The sequence below is a fragment of the Pseudorca crassidens genome, chromosome 18, assembly GCF_039906515.1.
Source record: "Pseudorca crassidens isolate mPseCra1 chromosome 18, mPseCra1.hap1, whole genome shotgun sequence".
NCBI classification, from domain to species: Eukaryota; Metazoa; Chordata; class Mammalia; order Artiodactyla; family Delphinidae; genus Pseudorca; species Pseudorca crassidens.
The window spans coordinates 29615535-29637206 of NC_090313.1; the positions used below are offsets into that span (position 1 = coordinate 29615535).

Genomic DNA, 21672 nt, shown 5'->3' on the forward strand with positions numbered 1-21672 from the left:
TCCAGGCCTGGTTTTGAGTCACCACCCTGTTACCTGTTAGCTGTACGATCCAGGGCAAATCATGCAACCAGACATTCTCAGCCTCATTTTATTCATCTGTAAAACGGGAATAAGAACATGTACTCTGTCTGATGTATTTGAGGTCCCTGGCATGGACCACAAAGAGTGATTACTGTTATCTCTGTACATAAGAAGGGACAAAACAAGTAATATCATCTGGAGGACCCACATGAAAAATCCTGGAGGCTTGGATTTCAGTATGAATACACGTTTCCTAAAGATGGCATGAGCCCCGGCTTAAAATCTAGCTTTTGTGCTGCATGTCGATCCACAATCTAAAGAAGAAGAAACTGTGCTTTTATTTTTAGACTCTCAAAGCCCCGTTTTACAATGAGTTAATGGGACGGTTTCTGCCACAGGCAGGGGAATTCACGTGCTTTCACACTGGCTTTTGAACAGCGCCCGTGGAGGCAGTAGGGCAGGGGCCTCTGCAGTTGTGGGTTAGCTGAAAGCCCTCCATGCTCCATCTCTGCATTTTGTCTGCTAAGGCTGAACCACAGCTTCCCTTTTCTAGGTTTCCGCATGTTTCCACTGTAGCTGCAGGCTGCCCAGCCTGCAAGAAAGAGGCCTTGGGAGGCAGAGGGCTCTTTCTCTGTGCCTGGGGACAGAGCTGAGTTCTGTTCCCCTGCATCCAGAGCTGGCACCACTCAATAAGGACAGGTCTTTGGAGGAGCCAGTCAGATACCTCGTGAGCACTGTGGGCACAACAGATGAAAACTGCACAATTTCTGATTCAGAAAACCCTTGATGGACGTTCTCAAATTTTTCCACTCCAGGACCTTCTTTTTTTTAGATGTTGGGGGTAGGAGTTTATTAATTAATTAATTTTATTTTTGCTGTATTGGGTCTTCGTTTCTGTGCGAGGGCTTTCTCTAGTTGTGGCAAGCGGGGTCCACTCTTCATCGCGGTGCGCGGGCCTCTCACTATCACGGCTTCTCTTGTTGCGGAGCACAGGCTCCAGACGCGCAGGCTCAGTAGTTGTGGCTCACGGGCCTAGTTGCTCCGCGGCATGTGGGATCCTCCCAGACCAGGGCTTGAACCCGTGTCCCCTGCATTAGCAGGCAGACTCTCAACCGCTGCGCCACCAGGGAGGCCCCCAGGACCCTCTTTACCTTCTTCTTTTCTCATCCCTTGCACCAGGAGACTGAGAGGAGGAGTAGATGGGGAGTCATCGGGAGCCTCGAGTTCTAGTCCTGGCTCTGCCTTTGTGTAACTGTGGGTTCCCAGTGCCCCACCAAGGTAGTGTTTGCATCAGTAAAGGATGAAGGTGGACGGAGATTCCTTTCTGTTGAAATTGAACCCTAAGGACAGTTAGAACCTCCCGCAAATCCCCCCTCCGCTGCCACGGTGGCCCACATTCCTGTTGCACAGAACCAGGGCTCTGCTTGAGTCTCTGCTCCCCTGACCCAGCCCAGAGCCTGGCTGTTTGCCACCCACCTTCTGTGTGGAGCAGAGGGTGCTGAGAGGAGTCAGAGCCTGTTGCAAACCCCTGTTGGTTAGGATGGGGCAGCGGAAAGTTGGCGCTCATTTCTATTTGCCTGAAGGAAATTGAGCCGGGTTGCTGGGAGCCAGAAACCATCCAATAAGCACGATTTCCAGGACAGGAGTCAGGGGGCTCTACTCCCGGAAAATTCCACTGCTCTGCTTCAGGATTTTTGCATGAAACCTCTCAACACTTGAGTGCTTAGCTAAAGCTTGGCGCTGTTCCTCAGCCGCTGGCCTTCCTGTTGGACTGGCCAGGCTGCCAAAAGTGGTTCATTGTGTTTTGAGGCAGTGAGGTTTGGTTCAACCTATGATCTAATTCTCACACTTTCCTCCTCACAAGTCCACACTTGAACCACAAATCTGGTGCCTGAGATGGGGCTGAAGAGGCCGAAATGAAAGCTGGGTCAACACGGTGATGGAAGAGTGGATTAGGAGACGTGTTATAAGAAACATCTCATTAATGTGGCAACTTCATTATCTGGATATTCCAGATGAAACCTCTAGAATGGCTTGCTCCCTTGAATATAGATACAGCTAAAGACACTGAGGACATTTTGTGCCCCATGTTCTCTGCCTGCTGCCTAGCGAAATACTTAACGGAGATAAACATGCAAAGTATGGCCTGTAAAAAACTTTTCTAAATGGTTTCTTAGAAACGGCTGCCATCCACGGCCCTTCCCATGTGAAACGGCAGATGGAGTCGCATATTCCCCGCGGGAGTAAGGACATGTGTAGAGATTTCCTTCTTACTCCAGTGCATTTGTTACTGAGACAGAGGAAGGATCATGGAACTTGATGCCTTTGCTCATTACTGCTCAAGACTCGGTTCAGCCCAAATTGCTTCTGTTAGAGAAGTGAACTTAGATGGTTCCTTTAACGAGGCAGGAAGGGGAAATTCCATTTTCTGCCTGGGCTCAAGGCAGCCTGCCCGAGGGCTGAGAGGTCCGGATGTGGTGCCCGCCACCGACTTGGATTCAAGCGGAACAGAGTCAGCAGACCTGGAAGCTCAACCCTAACTTGGAAACAGATGCCATTAAAGCAGAACAGAATCCACTCTGAACAAGCTGCCGCCACAGCTTGCATGGCCACCATCTGCGGTGGTAATGTCCCCGCCATCATATCTCCCTGCTTCTTCTGGTACCCTTCCCATATGAGTAGTGCCGCCTGGTTTGGGAGACTGTAAGCTATAAATAATGGTGTTAGCGTCTGCGCTCGAGTCTGGAGCAGAATTCTCTACTCTAGGATTGGTCCCAGCAAAGGGAGAAGTAGGTGGTTGTCTTCATCTGCCCTCCCCCTCGTTTCTTTCCTCCCTCTTGTCAGTTCTGTCCTCCCAATTCCCACCCTCTCTCATCATCTGCGGCTTGCTTGCCTTGCCGACTGCACCTAAGAGGCCAGCTTGGAGCAATGAACTTCTGCGTCCTGATCCAGTGGAGTTTGCACTTTGAAAGAGAGCCCCGGGGAGAGAGCAGTGCTTATTCCTGAAGAATGGACTTTCGAACAGTGGCTTAGCAGGTGCCCCGCTTACTAGCTCCTGGGCCAATGAGATTCTTCTATACAAAGCTGCCTCTAGATGCCTGTCCTTCAGATCAGACCATCTAGGTCATTTGCTATGCAATCGGGGGTAGGGTTGGCACTGACACTAATTAATTTTAATCCTGCCTTCAGAGTAGCGGCACCCAAGAACGGGAACTCTTGGCATTCAGCTGATTGCCCTGGGGACAGTTTCTTCAGACATTTCTGTAGTTTAATTCAGCCTCTGTTTTTAGCACAGGGCTCAGACGTTGTACTAACTATAGGGCATTGGGTGTCTTAGCTCAGCTTGCTATAACAAAATACCACAGACTGTGTGGCTTAAACAATACACATTTATTTCTTATCATTCTGGAGGCTGGAAGTCCAAGATCAAGGTGCTGGCTGATTTGGTTCCTGGTAAGGGCTCAATGCCTGTCTTGCAGACAGCTGCCTTCTTGTAGTGTTATGTCCTCACAGGGCAGAGAGAGAAAGAGAGGGAGAGGGAGCAGGTCAGGGGGAGGGGGAGTCTCTCTTTGGTCTCTTCTTATAAGGGCACTAATCCTATCATGAGGATGGGCAGTGATCCCACCCTCATGACCTCCTCTAAACCTAATCATCTCCCAAAAGCTCCACCTCCAAAGACCATCACATTGAGGGTTAGAGCTTTGACAAATGAGTTCTGGGGGACACATTCAATCCATAACACTGGGCAAATCACGTAACAGCTCTGGACCTCAGTTTCTTTATCTGCGAAACGCAGATAATGATAGGACCTACTCATAGGGTGGTTTTAGGGACTGAATGAGATGGTGTGTGCAAAACACCTGAAACATGGTAAAGATGTAGTCACTGGTAGCTCTTTTTCTTCCATCTTAGCAATGTTTTCCAGCTCAAGTACCTTAGAATCATAAAAATTTAGAGCAGAAAGAAACCCTGGAAATGATCTCATCTAGCTCTCTCACTTCTTAGATAAGGAACTGAGAATGAAAGTGTGAAAAACAGGCTTCCCAGAGCTTTAGTGGCTGCACAAGGTCAAGAACCCAGGTATTCTGAATCCCAGTCTATTGTTATTTCAACAACTTCCTTGTGCCTCAGGTACCGGTTGTTATTTTAGTTACAAAACCTGCCATTTCAGACTTCCTTTGGCAAGGAATTTGTGCTTATTAAGTAATTTTAATAAAAAGAATATTTGTCTCTTAGAAGAAAGTTGAATACCTGAGGATTTGCAGATGCGACCATCAAATGAATAGCACTTGCATCATAAACAGGCCAAATATATTCTTCTCTAAGGAAACGTAACACTAGTTCTTCTAAGCAGAGGTGACAACTTGAATAAAAACATCACATTGTCAGGCTTCCCTGGTGGTGCAGTGGTTGAGAGTCCGCCTGCTGATGCAGGGCACACAGGTTCGTGCCCTGGTCCGGGAAGATCCCACATGCCGCAGAGCGGCTGTGCCCATGAGCCATGGCCGCTGAGCCTGCGCGTCCGGAGCCTGTGCTCCGCAACGGAAGAGGCCACAGCAGTGAGAGGCCTGCGTACCACACACAAAAAAATCACATTGTCCTTGAGATCGTCTATTGGCAATATTAACCTTAGAAATAAGACATTTCACATACAATCAACATGAGGCTCAAGAACCTTGTGTGACCTTATCAATGTTATGAAGAATGAGAAAGCGTATGACATCCAGGTTTAGGTGGGGGAGTAAAGGACAGGTGAGTGTGGGATGCAGGGAATCAAGAGAGGTCAACTTTGGCATTGACATTTCAGGCTGTCTCCTGGGAAGGCAAAAGGTACCCATCTTCCCCGACTTGATGCACGGACTCCTGGAGACAGGTGTGTTCCTGTTGTGCTGATGAATGGACCAGAAGTGGTTCACTCATGGACTCAGGCTAGCTCCAAGGCTAGGCTCACAAAGTGAACTTCTGCTTTCAGTCTGCGTTCCGTGTTGTATTCATAATTGCAGAGGCTGGGCTGGCTTGAGGAGACAGGCATGAAGATCCTGAATGCTACATGGCTCAGCATAAAGGCACGTGCTGGCCTTTTTGTTTATCCCTCAATCTCCCATGAGCTTAAATCCTCAAGAGATGAATTCACTTGTGTGTGCTAACAGCGTGAAATATCAGAGCCTCCAAAGGGGAGGACTTGGAGAAAGCACCAAGGGAATGTAACTTTGTGGGGTCATTTGGCCCTAAGCCTGGCAGCTCTCCTGGCGACACATCTAACCTTCTTTCAAGCTTCGTTTGATGTAATCAGGGCAATTATTTATATGCATACAGTGTAATTGAACTACATTTCTTCCAGCTACGTCAAAGCTTAACTTCATCCTATTTTCCTCATTTCAGCTCTTGCTCTACCTTCTCCTCCCAATTCCTGTTTTTCATTTCAGAGGCTGCTTACGGGTCTACTCATTGTTGAAACAATCTGAGAAAGTGCAATGGGGCTTATCACCTGCTAGTCTTTCTTGTGTGTGATACAGTCTTGTCCTGGACAAAATGAAATGCTTTATTACCCTATATTCTAAGGGATGAGTCATTTCTGGGTGTGTTTCCAGGAAACAGTCAATTTAATAATAAAAGTATTTGTCTTTATGTAATATGTAATATAAGAATATTTGTCTTAATATTTTACTTTATGGTCGTGCCTCATGCAGGGAGAGGATATGACACAGGATATCCTACCAGATGAGGGGAAAGAATGCAAACCATGAGAGTGCTGATAACAAAGATAACAGAAGATGGCTTTTTTGATAATAACAACCATAATAGTATCCTTCTATATATGTATATCATTTCACATCTATTATGGTGTTTGACCTTCATGACAACTTTGTGAGGCCACTGGGAAGGCTACATTGTCTGCCTTATTTATGCAAGTGGGAACTGGAGAATGCTTAGTTTTGAATGAGTGTTCTGTTTGTGGTGGGCAGTGCTGCCACATACGTAGTACAGGAGGTTTTGAAAATTCAGGCTACTACTGATTTGGAACCTAGATTCTCTCACAGACCCATCTGCGATATAACGGTCACTGCCTCCTACCAATGCCCATAACCAGAATCACATCATCTACCTACCAGCGAGAAATTAGTTTATTAATTACTATTGTTGAGTGCCTGTTATATGCAGGTCCCCCTCCTGGATTCTAGAGAAAGATTTATAGACACGATGCTTGCTTTGGAGGTCACAGTTGGTGAGAATATTAATACTAAGGAGAGCTTCCTTTCACTGAAGTAATCAGCACTGTTCTAGATTTGGAGTTACAGAGATAAATTAGACATAATCCACATCTTCTAGGAACTCATGCTTGATGTTGAAGATAGAAGGATGAATAAGATATTGTTCCTATACTTAAAGGGTACAATCAAGTAAATGCTAATAGATATAAATAATAATACCTTCTAGTCATTGAGGATCTACTGTGTACCAGGCACTGTCCTAAATGCTTTGATTCTACCCCTTAAACATTATGCTTTGCAACTCTATTCTAATATTTAATTGGGGCTAGTGATCCCAGTTACAGAGAAGGGTTTGGGGTCAGGGAGATTAAGTGAGCTGATGTTGATCACCTGGGCAGAATGTTATGGAAAAGGGATCAAGCTCAGTCTGACTCTAAAGCTTACCCCGTTTCTTCTGTACAATAATATAGAAGCCTGTTGTTTAGTAAAGTTTTATCACCAGTAAGGAACAAGTTCTCTTATATCAGCTGTATTGTTTCAGAAGCTCTAGTGATAGACAGTATAGGAAAGCACACAGGCCCCATGATGGGCAGCTCAGAAAGAAGGTGCATATTAATTAAGGTAGATTCATTGCTGTAACAAACAAATCTGAGTAAAGAATGTAGAATGGCTCAAATACAATAGAAGTTTACTTCTCACTTATGTAACACCCTAAAGGGTTTGATTGGAGGCTCCTAGTGGTGATTCAGAGACCCAGGCTCCTTCTATCTTGTGGCTCTGCTGTCCTCCCCATGTGGCTTCCAAAGTGGTTGTATTTGTTGCATCAGACTAGTGGATGGAGAAAGAACACGGATTACTGTGCATGGGAGTTTCATGGGCCAGACCTGTGAGTGTCACTCAGCCCTCACAATCCACCAATTAGAATTCAATTTTGTGGCTATAACTAACTACAAGGGAGCTGGAAAGGGAGGTCCAGCTGTGTGCCCAGGAAAGAAGAGGGAAATGACTACCAGTCACTGCCACAAGATGGTCTTGCTGCACCTCAGTACCAAAAAGCATAAGTAACTCGGCAGCACCACTGTGTCCCATGAAAGAGAACATGCTATTTTGGTTATAGCCTCAGCATAGTGGCCCAGGAGTTCTGGCTGGAGGATTTTGTGGAGAAAAGTAGGGAAGAGGTTTCTGAAGGAGAGAGACGGAAAGGTGAGCACAGGAGAGATTCAGCACCACTCACATTTCTAGAGTCCTCCTCTCATCTACAAATTTACGCACTCTTATTGGCATTTAATCGGTGATGTTTCTGCATCTGACCCAGCATCTCAGTGGGGCATGGGAAGTGTCTTCTTGAGTAGATTGCTGTGGACTGTACAGAGTGATGGAAGGCCACTGGGACCTGGGCTCTCATTTTACGACCTAACGTTCACTTGGCCTTTCAGGATCAGACACACAGGACTCGGCAGTCAGCAGGTTAGGGTGGCAGAGGGATGAAGAAGTTGATCATTGGAGCAAAAACAGAACACATTATTTTTCCTTTTCCCCAGATCTCTTTCCCTCATTTCTCTTCACTGAACATGAATTTTCTCTGAGAAAATAATTGTGCAGATCTCATACCTCATGGATTCATCATCCAAGTTATGGAAAATGTCATCTAGGGACATGCTGTACAGAAGCTCCATGGGGAGAAGAGTTACAGCACCAGCCCCTGGGCACAGCCAGGAAAGGGTGACATTATTTGGGTCCCTTTTGCTTCTCCTTTCATTATGTGTCCCAGAAAGGTTCCTTCCTCTCTCTCGACTGGAAAAGTATCTGATGAAAGAATCTCTATAAGTTCTTAGCTGTTACGTGGGGGTGGGTATTGCATTGTGTCGAGCAGCTCTTCACACATCTTCAGAACAAATCCCCAGTGACAGGATTTCTTGCTCCTCAGTGACCTGCTGGGGCTTAGAGCCTGGGCAGAGTCTTCTAGGTGCTCTCCAGAAGCTACAAATGTCTTGAGATTCATATTCTTGAGATCAGTTTTTGTTTTTTTCCAGTGACATTTGGTGATTTTATCTGAGCCCTGAGTTGGGTTTATTTTCCTATATACATGGAACAAATCACTGAATAAACGTGAAAAGGTTCTCTGCTACCCCAAATCATTTCCTTTATAGGTCTGAAATTCTCATCTGTAGACAATGTACTGAGTTAAGCACCTGGTAAGTTATGATTATTCAGTGGAAGTGGTGCTAGAGTTGGAGCATTTGATCTACACTCAACAATGAATCTAGAGGTTCTTAACATTTTTGTGTTCTAGGCATTAACAGATTGACAGCACACTGCAAGAGACTGAGGGTCTCCCAACAGCACAACAAGCAAGCAACAATTACAGTGCAATTGCTGTCGCAGTATAGTGATGCTTCAAGGTGTCCAGGAAAGCCTTCCCCTTTCTCACACTGCTCACTAGTTTGCTCCAGTGGTGTTCATTTTGGTGGACTTATTGCTTGCCCTTCTCTCATATACTTACAAGGCAAAATTCTTGTGTTCTAGTGAGCAGTCTTTATTTGGATCCAGATAGATTATGCTCCTCACCTCTTATTCACAGCAAATTGTCTTCTACTCTATAAAATTTAAATTAAAATATGACAGTACATCCATGTAAGGCCCACAGTGACTGAGAACCAGTTCAAGAAAGGGTTGAATAGACAAAGAGGAACACGGAATAGCTAAGCAGTAGCACAAGGCTACTTTGTACTATAGAGGGTGTTGTGGGTTGATTGTGTCTCCTAAAAAGATATGTTGAAGTCTTAACCCGCAGTACCTGTGAATGTGACCTTATTTGGGAATAGAGCCTCTGCCAATGTAATCAAGTAAAGATGAGATCATCCTGGATTATGGTGGGGCCTTAATTCAATGACTGGTGTCCTTATAAGAGGAAGCAGGTTTGTACACAGGGACACAGAGACATACAGGGCGAGTGCCACGTGGCTGCAAGCCAAGGAACGCCGAGGAATGGCAGCAAGCACCAGGAGACAGGAGAGAGGCAAGGAACGGATTCTCCCTTGGAGGCTCCAGAAGGAACCAGCCCTGCCAGCACCTTGATTTCAGGCTTCTAGACTCCAGAGCTGCAAAAGGAAAATATTCTGTTGCTTTAAGCTACTCAGTTCGTTATGCTTTGTTATGACAGCCCTATAGGAAACTAACACTTAGGGTAATATTGAAATGTCTTCTCCTATGCTGCAGGTGTGCCTGGTATTCGTGGAAACCCTGGAAATGCCTGCTGGTGGGAAAATGATTTTGGTGTAATACTGCTCCCTCTTAGAGCTAAGACAACCAGCCCTCTCTTTCTCTCCCTCCCTTCCCTCCTTCCTTCTCTATTTGTCCTAGAATCTTAAAGGTCACTCACTGGTAAAAGCATCACAATGATACATGTACTTTCTTTAAAAAAGTGTGTTGACAGGGGCCTATGTTTTTCTCTTTCTTTTTCAAATGCTGAAATTTTTAGTGAGCCCTTTCTTGTCAATACTGCAGGGCTTCAATCAAATAGCACTTGAAGTCTTTCAAAGGCCTACAAGACTGAAAAAGATTCCAGCCTGTTCGAATGGGGAATAATAGGTTTCACACACCCTCCTGATTCCTATAAATATCTCCCTTCCCTTGCTGGCTAGAGCTCTGAAAGAGAAGGGGACCTGGGCCCAGAGGAGGTGCGGGGGGCTTGGCAGTACAGGGCGGCACGAAGGAGAGGAACTGGCATTTTGTGGATTCTATCGGTTTACTGATTATCCCAGAACCATCTGTTGAATCCAGGGTGCCTGTTAAAGTCACCCCAGCAGTCCCACTGTTGCCTTTGATATTTACAATTGAGCAGGTTGAGGTAAACCCAGTCCAATTAATAAGCATGTGGTACTTTAATCAAATAAGGATTAAGGGCAAGCAAAGATAATAATAGTACCTTTACTGATTTCTGGGAGATAATTACATCAGACTTACAGCACAGGGAGAGAAAGGGTATTATAAGTTTATAAAAGAGAAGATCTTAAATTCTGCAACATTAAGTTAATGCTCTGCATCAACAAAGTGAAGAAATCCCCTCTTTGCTGGGTGATGTAGGGGAATCAGGACAGTAAGTAGCTATTAAAAGAGATAGCAAGGGTGAACAATGAAATACCCTCAGCCATTTGAGTATAATAATCTACAAATATATTGAATAGTTGGATGAAATGTTCTTTAAACTTGCTGCATAAAGTACAAAATTTTTCAACACCGGGAGATGACTCATTTCTTCACTATTGGAATTCTCACTGAAAAACCCTGTTGAGAATTTTAATTGATATTCCATTGGAGGTACTAATGAAACTTCAGAACATATTGCTAGGTATATGTGTGTGTGTATCATGCCTGAAAAAGATGTTTTCTCAGCTCTTGTCATTTCCCTGGAGAGAGCTCATGGTAGCCTTCCTGCTTGGAAATTCAACTTCCCTGGGTCCTCTACTCCTCGATCAACTGGATGCATCTATCCATATATACTAATTACCCCAAATGTAAATAATATATTTGATGTGTGTTCCTACTCAGTGTTTATTTCATCAGTAACTGTAATGGTCAGAGTCCTTGGGTTGCAGGCAACAGAAACTGACTTTGGGCAATTTAAGAAGGGAATCTCCTGGAAATTGACCAGGAGCTCAGCAAATCAATTGGAAGGCTGAGAACAGGGTTTGGCAATAGTCATTTCTTAAGGTTGCTCTGAAGGGCTCAGAATGTTTCCAGACAAGGAACAGCCATGTCAGGGAACCATAGCTGGAAAGAATGATTTCAAGCGTTTCCTCCAGCCCAGCGTCTCTCACATAAGACGTAAATCCTGGAAGACAGCAGCTGATTCCCTGGCCTTCTGACTCTTCTGAGAAAGTGTGAGGAATGCTGTTTTATTTGACTTTCCTAGTGGGAGGCAGGCACTGGATTTACTGTTCCACTAAAACAATACTACTGGAAAGATGTAATTCTCCAAAAGAAAATTGGTATTTTATAGAAAGGATAAGTGGATACTGAGCTGCCAAAAATAGTAAACACACATGCACACAACTATCTACTGAAATAGTTTATACCTATGTATTTATATTTGATTGATTTTACATATATGCATTTGTGTATATACACAGATATTTGCCACTTTTTAACGGTACCTTGCAATGGTAGTGCTTAATTAATACTTCACAGTCAAAGTTTTACAGATTTCATGTAGATTTTTGAAGGCTATGAAACACTCCTTTGATGATTCTCTTCTGGAAATAATTTTCCCTAATCTGAATGACTTCTTTAGGGTCTAGCAGAGAAGGAATGAGGGTAAAATGTATTGAATCAAAAGCACATCTGTAGATGTATGGGGTGCTTCAGTAGTGACTTGGAGATGAACAGATCGTTAATTTGATAACTGTTGAAAAGGTAGATGGAAACACATAGAGAGAGAGGGGTTGAAATTACTGGACCACTGGCTTTTTAACATATGCAGGAAAGGGATCAAAAGCATGGAGGGGTATGGCTTATGATACAAAGCAGGTGGTTGGAAAGGAAGAGGAGAACGAATATGTAATCATCTAGTCTAGGTCATTTTTAAGACTTGTGAAGCTAAACTAAAATTTATCAGATTTTATACTTGACGAGTATATCCTTTGTCTTGATTTTGTTCCCATAAGAAGGAGTTAGTTGTTGTTTAGCTATATTTATGGGTAAACATCTTCATCAAATCAATATAGATACTAAAATTTTATGTAATTAAAAAAGTAGGGTTATCACATTAAATTTATAGACAAATACAGTTGAGTTCTCTTTTTAAAAAAAGTGCTTGCTATTAAGTGATATTCTAGCATTTTGAAAACACTGACATCTGTGATCAAAAATCCTGTCTAAGTTGTTATGTTTTGAATCAATTTTTTTTTTTTTTTTTTTTTTTTTTTTTGCGGTACACGGGCCTCTCACTGTTGTGGCCTCTCCCATTGCGGAGCACAGGCTCCGGACACTCAGGCTCAGCGGCCATGGCTCACGGGACCAGCCGCTCCGCAGCATGTGGGATCTTCCCAGACTGGGGCACGAACCCACGTCCCCTGCATCGGCAGGTGGACTCTCAACCACTGCGCCACCAAGGAAGCTCCTGAATTGAGGTTTTGTCAGTGTCTTGACCTGTAAGCACTGATGCACATTGTCTGCAAACTAAGTGTTTTCAGTAGAAGAGAGTAGGCATTAACTACTAGTAGAAGTTACTAATAGAGTTAAATATTATTTATTTGGGTGAACCAAAAAAAATGTGCTTTTCTCTATGTAATTTCCTTTTAAATCCAGTAAAGTTGTGGCTTTATTTTTTCACAATTCTGCCATGCTGGTGTTCAGTTGAGGTTAGTCTCTTTTGTTTTCCTTAGCTCTCCAGTGGTGGGTATTACTTTATTCCCTCCAAGGCTGACTGTGTATGTAAGAATGACAGGATGGTCTCCACTGGAGACCAGCTTTTGCTTTACTGATATGGGGCTATATGAGCTTGTCAACCATATTAAGCCTAAAACAGGAAGTGGCAGGTAATGTATTTGGTTTCCAAGGTGAAAAGTAAACAGATTCCACATCACTATAATTTCCTTAATGAAAGAATCTTTAGCCATGGCTTTCACATATTTCGGGTAGTCTTAAAATCAGCAATGCATATATAGAAATGTGAGAAGCTCCAGCAAAATCTTAAGCAAGTGTTCTTAACATGGGATTTGTAGTTAGCTGGGACCTACAGGAGGTCTGATGGAGAAACTGTTTCACCAGAAGAAGTAGATCATAAGAGAGTGCTTGTACTAGAGAGAGATAAGGTGGGATAATATATTTGGGGGAGGGGTGGGCTGGGCTTCTTGCTCTCAGTTCCTTATATCATCCCACTCCCTCTGTGCTCCCTCTGACTCCTCCCAAATCCCTTAGAAATCTTCATCCATGGGGGTGGTTGCTATAGATGAACTTAAAGGTTTTTCTTCTATTATTCTTACAGAGTCTCCCTGGAGTAGGCTAATATTATCACCATTTTACAGATGAAGGAACATATGTCACTAGCCCACAGTTATAAAGAAAATGGCAAAGCAGAGATTAGAAAATTGTTCTGTGCTAAATTACCTAAAAATGATTCATGATATTCATGTGGTTAATCCCAGAGTAAGTGGTGTGAAGGTTCAGAAATACCTGGAAAATTGCACAGCCCCCCCAAGGATTTTTTTTTCTGAAAAAGTTTCAGTGAGAAAATTCCCAGTGATCTCAGAAAATGAGAAAGAAAAAAATATGCCCTCCCCACACTGGCACATTAAAAAAAAATGTTTTCATACCTTAATCCAGAGAGGGTGGAACATTGGGTACTCCTGTCTTGAGACCCAGTATTTTGTAAGGTCCTATATACTTGCTGGAAATAGGTATCTAGAGTCAGGTTTCTGTAGCAAGGAACAGAAGGAGGCGTGGCCACTAACAGGTGCTGAGATAACCTTGCAGTGTTCGTGCATTATCAGAGCATGTGATGGCTTCTCATCCCTGAAGCCAAGATTAGGGTTGGCTGCCGGGCAGTGCCCTGGGGATGTATCCTTCAGGACACATGTTTGCAACCTTCTTAGGATCCTTCTTCTCTTTTGACTTTTGCTTGTGTCACTTGTCAAAAATCTAGGGCAAGTAAAAGCAGAAGTTAATTTTGTTATATTAGATCTCGGAGAAGAGAGGCTATAATAAACACTGAAGACTACTACGATGAATACTTAGCATGGTATCCTGATTCAATGATTGATTTATTTCCTATTTTAACTCCATCTGGCACTTACGTGAGCTTCATCGAGTCATAAGTCTCCAAGCCTCAGTGATCTCATCTGTAAAATGGAGCCCTTCTTCCTGGGTCTTGACAGGGTGTTTTGAAGGTAAAGATAGGTAAGGGTACTATACACAGTAGAAGCTGGGTCTATACTGAATACTTCGGTCAGACCTACAATTATAACCCAGGTCTTTCAGACCAAGTCTGAATTCCGCCTTTTGGAGTTACATGTTAGAATTACCTATCTAAATAACAATGTAGAAATGTGCAGAGAGAACACCTTGTGTTTGGAACTCAGATCTGTGGTTTTCATAGTTGGTCATTACTTCAATCTGTCCCAGTTTGTGTAGTTGCCACAGGATCACTGCAAAATGATATCTCATGTTCTCTGTTTATAAAAGCATCACTTACCCACCTAGGGCTCAATAAATTGAAAGTTTTGCTGCTTAGAAAATAATCAGGTGTTGAGAAGCACAAATTGTACGATCATTTTCTGAAGGTTAATAGGCTTTTTCTCTTTCTGTTTTTTCCTCCACAGCATTACCATCTAACATGAGGTCACTTCTCCAGATGAAGGAGAGGTTGAAATGTCACACCCAGCATGATCAGTTAGATGATGGAGAAAAGAGGCATTTGCTACCTGACCTTAATCTCCTGGGCAAGAATGACTGAATGGGGAAGGCCGAATACAGAGAGACTCAAAGGTGGAGGAAATCAGCAGAGTATCATTTAAAGAGACACAAAGCAGTATGAATGTTGACTCATGACAAAATGGACATCCTCAGGGTAAATGCTTATTGGGTTGTATACTGGTTCACTTATTTGTTTAATTCGGAGTGACTGCAAAATGAATATAAACACCTTTAACAAAAGCAGTGTGGTAGAAAAGGAAGCAGGTACATTTTCCAAAACGTCTAGATTTTGTATCACTTAACTTGCTTAACCGAAGTGACAAGGAGAAAGATGATACAAAATATATGGGAGCTGCAGGATGTTCTATGAAGACAGAGGAGATATGACTAAGAAGGGAATATGATAGCTGACTTCCTCTATTTAAAGGCTTGTCATTGGAAGAAGGATTAGACATATTTTGGTAGGAATGGCAGAGTGGAGGTGTATAAGGACTTGGCTTTGACCTAGTGTAAGGAATGGCTTCCCAATATTTGGAACTTGACAATCATAGGAGCAACCATGCTTAGCTTCCCATTTCTGGGTCGATGGATAACCATGGGTGTAGAGGGATTCTTGCATTAAACAAGATGACCTCAATCACCCCTTAATAGGCTGTTCTGGAGCTTTAAATCACACTGGAGAGGTCTAAAATGATTCTGAAACTTCTTTAAGAGCAGAAATGAAGGAACTTTGGAGCTGCTCAGGCTTTGATAGAATTAGTCCTTCTCGGCAGCGTGCATGTATGTTGTAGGCCTGGGAATGGTTGCTGGTCTGCTTCAGTTATGGACAGCTGGTGTTAGCCAAGGGATGTACTGGATTAGTCGTCCCTAGTAACAATCATATGAGATGTTTCTGGATTATTAGGTGATATCTTTTATGTTTACTCTTTCAGTTTTATATTTATTTTTCTTTTCCATTCAAGCACAACTTAATGTAAAAGCACTGTGGTTGGGAATCTGCTTCTCAAAATAAACCACTTATTTTTTTCTAGAATCCATTTTGTTGTTTGTATTTGTGGAGTTCAATTGTGAGACATCAATTTATCGTACCTGTGGAAAACTAGCAGAAGGTCCAGAGGAAAGCCATGGAAATGATGAAGAACTAGGAAAATGGAATTCAACCATGTATCCTGGAGAGGTAAGGTCGAGGATAACATTTACACTTGTTTGCATGCCTATTTTCCTAGCACAGATGCTCAGATACCTATGTGTTGATCAACTTATGTACAACTGTGGTCTTCTAGTTTATGGAGGCTACTGTAGAGGATGTTTTCTACTGAGACACGGGCATGATCAAGATGGTTACATAGTAGGTACACTAAATTTAACAAATATTTATTGGATTAACTTGAATTCAATGTTAGTTTCAGTATAAGCGTCACACTGATAGTGAAGGTCATTCATTAAACTTTAAAATGTGTTCCCAAGGAACACCGTGGCATCTTCATTTGAGAACATCTTTTAAATTGGTTAGCTAATTATCTGTTTAGAATAAAAGCAGAGGAGCAATTCTGAGCACTTCATAAGGGCTCATACAGTTCTTGTTTTCACTTGTGCGCTTTGCTTGTGTGTAAGCACTAACTCTATAACTCAGGGGTAAAATAACGCATACGTACGACGACTAGGTAGAAAGAATCTTCTCACTTGAAATCTTGATTTTTCTCTAATCACAAAGTATATGATAGTCCTACTTCTGCACTATCAAATTTTCTAATTAAAATAATTATCACATATATGCCTAAGAGTGCCCAACATGTATTGCAAACCTATTGTCCCTAGGAAAAATTGATCCTGGGGAAGAGGAGATAGAATAAAACTTTGACTTAAAAAAAAAAAGGTAACTACGTGGAGGACATATTGTTCCAGAACAAATAGTGCCAATGGGAATTAAGAGATTCAAGCTGGAGTATGATTATAATTATACTGTTGGAGGAACTCTCTGTGCTTTTCTGGCTGATGAGTACTGTAGTAGACGCTTGGTGTTCACCTCTCCAGCATCTGTTATCCCCCAGGAAGTTTACATGACACTGATCCTACTTATACCTCCAGGTATGTAATCAGATGGTTCTGATTGGCTTAGTCTAATCTGAATATTTCAGTCTCCCTGTCCATAAGGGAAGAGCATGTAACACAATCAGGCCAGTGAGAATGTGGATTCCAGAAAAGGGCTTCTTTTCCTCTGAATGGTGTGGTGAGGCGATGTAAAGGCTGACACTACTGCAGCCATTTTGCTACTAGGAGGGAGAGCCAAGATCCTGTCAAGATGAAGCTGACTAGCTCTTTGTTCTTCAGTTTCCTCATCTTTAAAATGGATATGATAATAGCACCTTTGTCTGGGTTTGTTGTAAAATTAAATTGTTTAACTTACACATAAGATGCTTAGAATAGGAAGCACCAATAAATGATAGTTTTTATTAGTAGATAGAGTGTATTTCCTCTACTTTAACAAAAGCATCATTTCCCCTCCCTGAGCCTAATGTAATAATTTTTAGGGCCTTAGCTGTCTGGCTAATTCCTTATGTTTTTCCCCTCTTAGGTGAGCTCTATACTTAAGTGATCTCTGCACAGAGTTGGTTTTGCCAGTAATAAATTGTCCGTGTCAGCATTTAAATAATGAAACCTTAAGGGCTGGTCCCTAAGTGCCATCTCTGGACTTCTAGTACCTGCAAAATACCTGATCCTTCCTCTCGAGCCCAAAGCTCTGTCCGGGTTTTGCAGAGAAGCAAGAGTTGTGATGCTGTTTCCTAGCAGTGCCCACAGGCAGGATGTGTTGTCAAATGGGAACTAACCTGGGGCATCTGTTGAGCTCAGTTAAGAGTCTGAGCTAATAAGGGTGGCATATGCCTGTGTCTGGGAGGCCAAGAATTGCGCACGCAGAGGCTTCTGTGCTGTTCTTGCTGTCCTAGTAACATTTCTTCCTCTAATATCCATGTTTATTTGCTTATTATTTTAAAGATAACAAGATTTAGCAGAGATAGAGAATAATGGTCAGCATCAATTCTAGAAGCTATAAATAATGGACTTTTCTTTGAAAAGCAACTATTCCATTTTAGTAAGAAATTTGTCAAGTTTTTGGTTAAATTTGACAGAACAAAGACTTGTGATATTTATAGATATTCTTGTGGTGTTTTGCGAGAGACAGACAGGAACTATGTAAAGATATGTACTTTTAAAAGGTCTAAAATAGGTTACCTATAAGTAGAGGCGTGGGTGGGCAGAGGGTGAGACTTGAAGGAGAACTTCCAGTTTTTACTCTATGTATATCTGTATGGTTTGAATTTTATCTTACAGTGAATTTATGTATTGCTTGTATAATTTTCAGAGTTTAGCTTTAAAATGTCAATAATCCCATCCAAGTTAAGGGTTATATTTTCTGTGACTAATTGTTCAGATCAGGTTATTGTAATCATTCCAGGTGTTTATACTTGAGTCACCTGATGATTCAGATGAATTCAGACTATTAAACTTAAATATTAAACTTAAATATTAACTCCTTATTTATGTTTGGAATATTACATAATTTAATGTTTCTCAAAGACTACCTTGCCTATCTCTTTTTTGAGCCCCCGCCCCAAATTTGGGCTGTGTTTACATCTGCAATGAACATTTTGCCTGAGAGATTTGTTCTGAGATAAAGCAGCATGCTGGATCTCCTGCATATTTATGACTCTTGGCTTTCACCACTCCTGGTTGCGTGAGAATCATTTGCTCTGTGAACAGAACTTTGCAGTAACCTCACACTCGTGGCGATTAGAGCATTCTGTTGCCATTGGATCTAGCAGCTCATGGAAAGTAGAAATTTTGAGTAAGATGGGCCCAATCTTTCCGTTCACATAGGGGGAGAGTTTGGCCCAGGATGCTCAGGGGTTTCCAAGGCCCTGATTACTCTTGGGGGCAGGTTGGGGACCAGGATCCAGGTCTTCTGGTTCCTTCTGCTTCCTGACACATGATGCGCTGAGTCACCCAGAAGTCAGCCTGCTGACCTCATTTGCATCCCGGATGCCGGAAACAAAGTTGAACCGTGTGGGCCTTGGGAAATCCAGACGATAGGAAGTGAAGTTAGTGGAGTAGAATGTGGTATAAATAAACAATAACATGCAGGTTTAAACTGAGGACTATCTTACCTCTGTGTAGCAGTCTGAAAAGATTATTTCTTTTCTGCTTATGAAAATAATACATGCTCAATTTAGTAAATTTTTGAAAGCATAAAGAAGAAAATCAAAATTACTCTTAACCACTTTGCCAAGAAATGATCAAGATTAATATTTTGGAATCACACACACATATATATGCATAATCAAATCAGATCGTGTTGCATATATAATTTTGTATCTGGGTGTTTTCATTTAATATTATATGATGAGCACTTTCCCATGTCATCGAATGTTCTGCATCAGTATGGTTTTTAAACGGCTAAATAATAGTCTCAGGTGGTTCTTGTTGTTTTAAGAGATGAACCATCAGACCTGGATGATGTGGAATAAATCCTGGTATATTAAAAGAAAGGGGTGCTAAGGTTTGGTGCTACGATCTGAGGTGTCAGCGTGCAAGGAACGGTGACAGCAGCAGCTGAAAGCTGTCAGTCCTTTGCAGGCAGCAACATGAGGGTGTTTAGTGGCAGGTGACAGGAAGTCAATTCAAAGACACACATTTAAGACAATGTAATAGCTTCTTATTTTGTCCTCCCCCTCAGCATACATTTGTAACGCAAAGCACTACTCAGGCCAAACACTGGTCAGTCTAGGCTCCCGCAAGATAACGCCCTCATCTTGGAAGTGACTCAGATACAAAACTGACTCTTCAGAATTCAGGCGCCAATAGTCCGGCCCACTTTGTCCTCTTTAGACATCCGGCCTTTAGACCATGTCGCTCTTCATTACTCTGCCACCAGAAACAGGGCAATTAAAGGCGGAAGGGGTAAAATGTCAAGCAGTCCACTTTGTTCCATGTTAATTGGTTTTGCTAAAAGGGTGTTGAAGGATGAGGTAAAGGATTTGAAGGCCTTGCCTTCGTTTGCTTCATGTGTTCCCTGTTGCCATGGATAACTGGGAACTTGCAGAGTGGCAAGGACCAACATAACCTGAAAGATGAAAGTCAAATCCAGCATCGAGGTTGGTTTATCACTTGGGGCTGTGGAGCCCTGCGTGATTCGAGAGGGCTCCTCTTCTGAAAAGTCCTGGAAGAATGGGGCTGGGACAGAGATGAAACCCAGCCTCCCTCTAGTGCTCTGGCTGCGGTAATGCCTTTCCTTCCCTCTTTCCTCATTTCCCCGGATTTCTGGTATATTTGATCATTAAAGAAGTGAATCATACCTCTGTTCTAATGAGTTAAACAGAATTCAGGTAGGGAGCACAGTACTTCAGGTGCAAAGAGAGTTTATGTAATGATCCCAGGAAATGTTCCTAAGACTGATACATACTCTCAACGTCCTGAGAGCAGTAAAGATGCAGCGTCTTTTGCTTGCTTTGTGTTTTCATTGTGGGTTGGGTTGATGAAGCGTCTGTTGCCAGCAGGCTATGGTTTCCTCCTGTGCAGAAGTGCCACATTTGCAGCTCTTGGTGAGGGATGAGCTCGGAATGTGATTTCTTCCTTTTTCCCCCAGCAATTTTCTGCCTGCCTGCATGAAATGCTAATGAACATCTCACACATGACAGAGCAATGAGATGTATCCTTATTTTACAAGTTTTGGCAGATTCGACTTTACAAAGTCTAAGTCTTTTTTAAAAATTTTAAAAGGTTTTTGGTTGCATTGGGTCTTTGTTGCTGTGCGTGGATTTTCTCCAGTTGCGGCGAGCGGGGGCTACTGTTAGTTGCAGCGCGTGGGCTTCTCATTGCTGTGGCTTCTCTTGTTGCGGAGCACGGGCTCTAGGCGCGCAGGCTTCAGTAGTTGTGGCACGTGGGCTCAGTAGTTGTGGCACACGGGCTTAGTTGCTCTGCGGCATGTGGGACCTTCCTGGACCAGGGATCGAACCCATGTCCCCTGCATTGGCAGGCGGATTCTTAACCACTGTGCCAGCAGGGAAGTCCCACAAAGTCTAAGTCTTAATGTGACGGTGACAAGACACTTCCAGCACACCCTTCTCCCATCTCCTTCAACTTTGCACTCCGGATGTTCCTCTCCCCACGCTGAGCTGATGTGTTGTGTCTCTGATTTGCAGTAAGCTCTATATTGCCGTGTCATCTCTGCATCTCATCCTTTCCCACCATGCCTCTGTGTCCAAGTCGCTGGGAAAAGTCTGGCTCCGGCAAAGTTAAGTCTTGAACTTCAATCTCAGACCAAGTCAGGTATTGATTAACAGTTGTTAGCGAGTAGCATCAAACCACATTTTATTTATTTATTATTTTAACTAGTTGGGGGTGGGATGGGGCATAAATAGGGAGCTGAACAAGCTTATGGGCTGCAGGTTAAATGCTTAGATGATTTTATAATTATACCATCAAATAAGTTTACTTGTGGGGGACTGAAGGACTTGGCTGATTGATGGTGCCAGTGGAGAGCTTAGTTTGGGGCACGGTGATCTTTCTTTGTGGAACTGATTGCTCTGATAGTCTCGCCACATCTGCAGGAGGGCCATTCACAGATTCCACGAGTGACAAAAGTGTGTATGTGCCTGAGGCACAAAGGATGCAACCTTGCTAACTGCAGAGACAAATAGAGATGCTCCTCTGGGGGAAGTCTTCTGTCAGCCCAAGCATGTGAAGTTGGGGTTCATCCTGTTTCCTGTTTGCAACCCAAGGCTGCCTGTGGCATTTGGGCACATTTTTTTTTTTCAACTGTAGAAGAATGAGAGAGACCAGAGAAGACAGAGACGGATTTTGTAAATGCAGTAAAACTTAGAAAGATCCAGGGCAGAGAAAAAGATGGGCCTGGGGATACATTCCCCAGCATGAATTCAGCTTGTCCAGAGTCCCCTGGTTCTGAGGTTTAATTCAGCCTCTGTGTTTCCTTATTTCTGTTCCATCTTCACCTTATGCTCTCCTTGTT

General features: G+C 42.9%; 1 long non-coding RNA gene across 1 annotated transcript in view; it reads left to right on the forward strand.

The window, feature by feature from the left end:
• The window catches only part of LOC137211192 (uncharacterized), a 486842-nt gene that overhangs the window by 168846 nt on the left and 296324 nt on the right, over positions 1-21672 (forward strand). Inside the window, exons 7-8 of the long non-coding RNA XR_010936941.1 lie at positions 14555-14802; positions 15680-15825. This is a non-coding gene — a long non-coding RNA (uncharacterized lncRNA). The remainder of the gene's footprint in view (positions 1-14554; positions 14803-15679; positions 15826-21672) is intronic.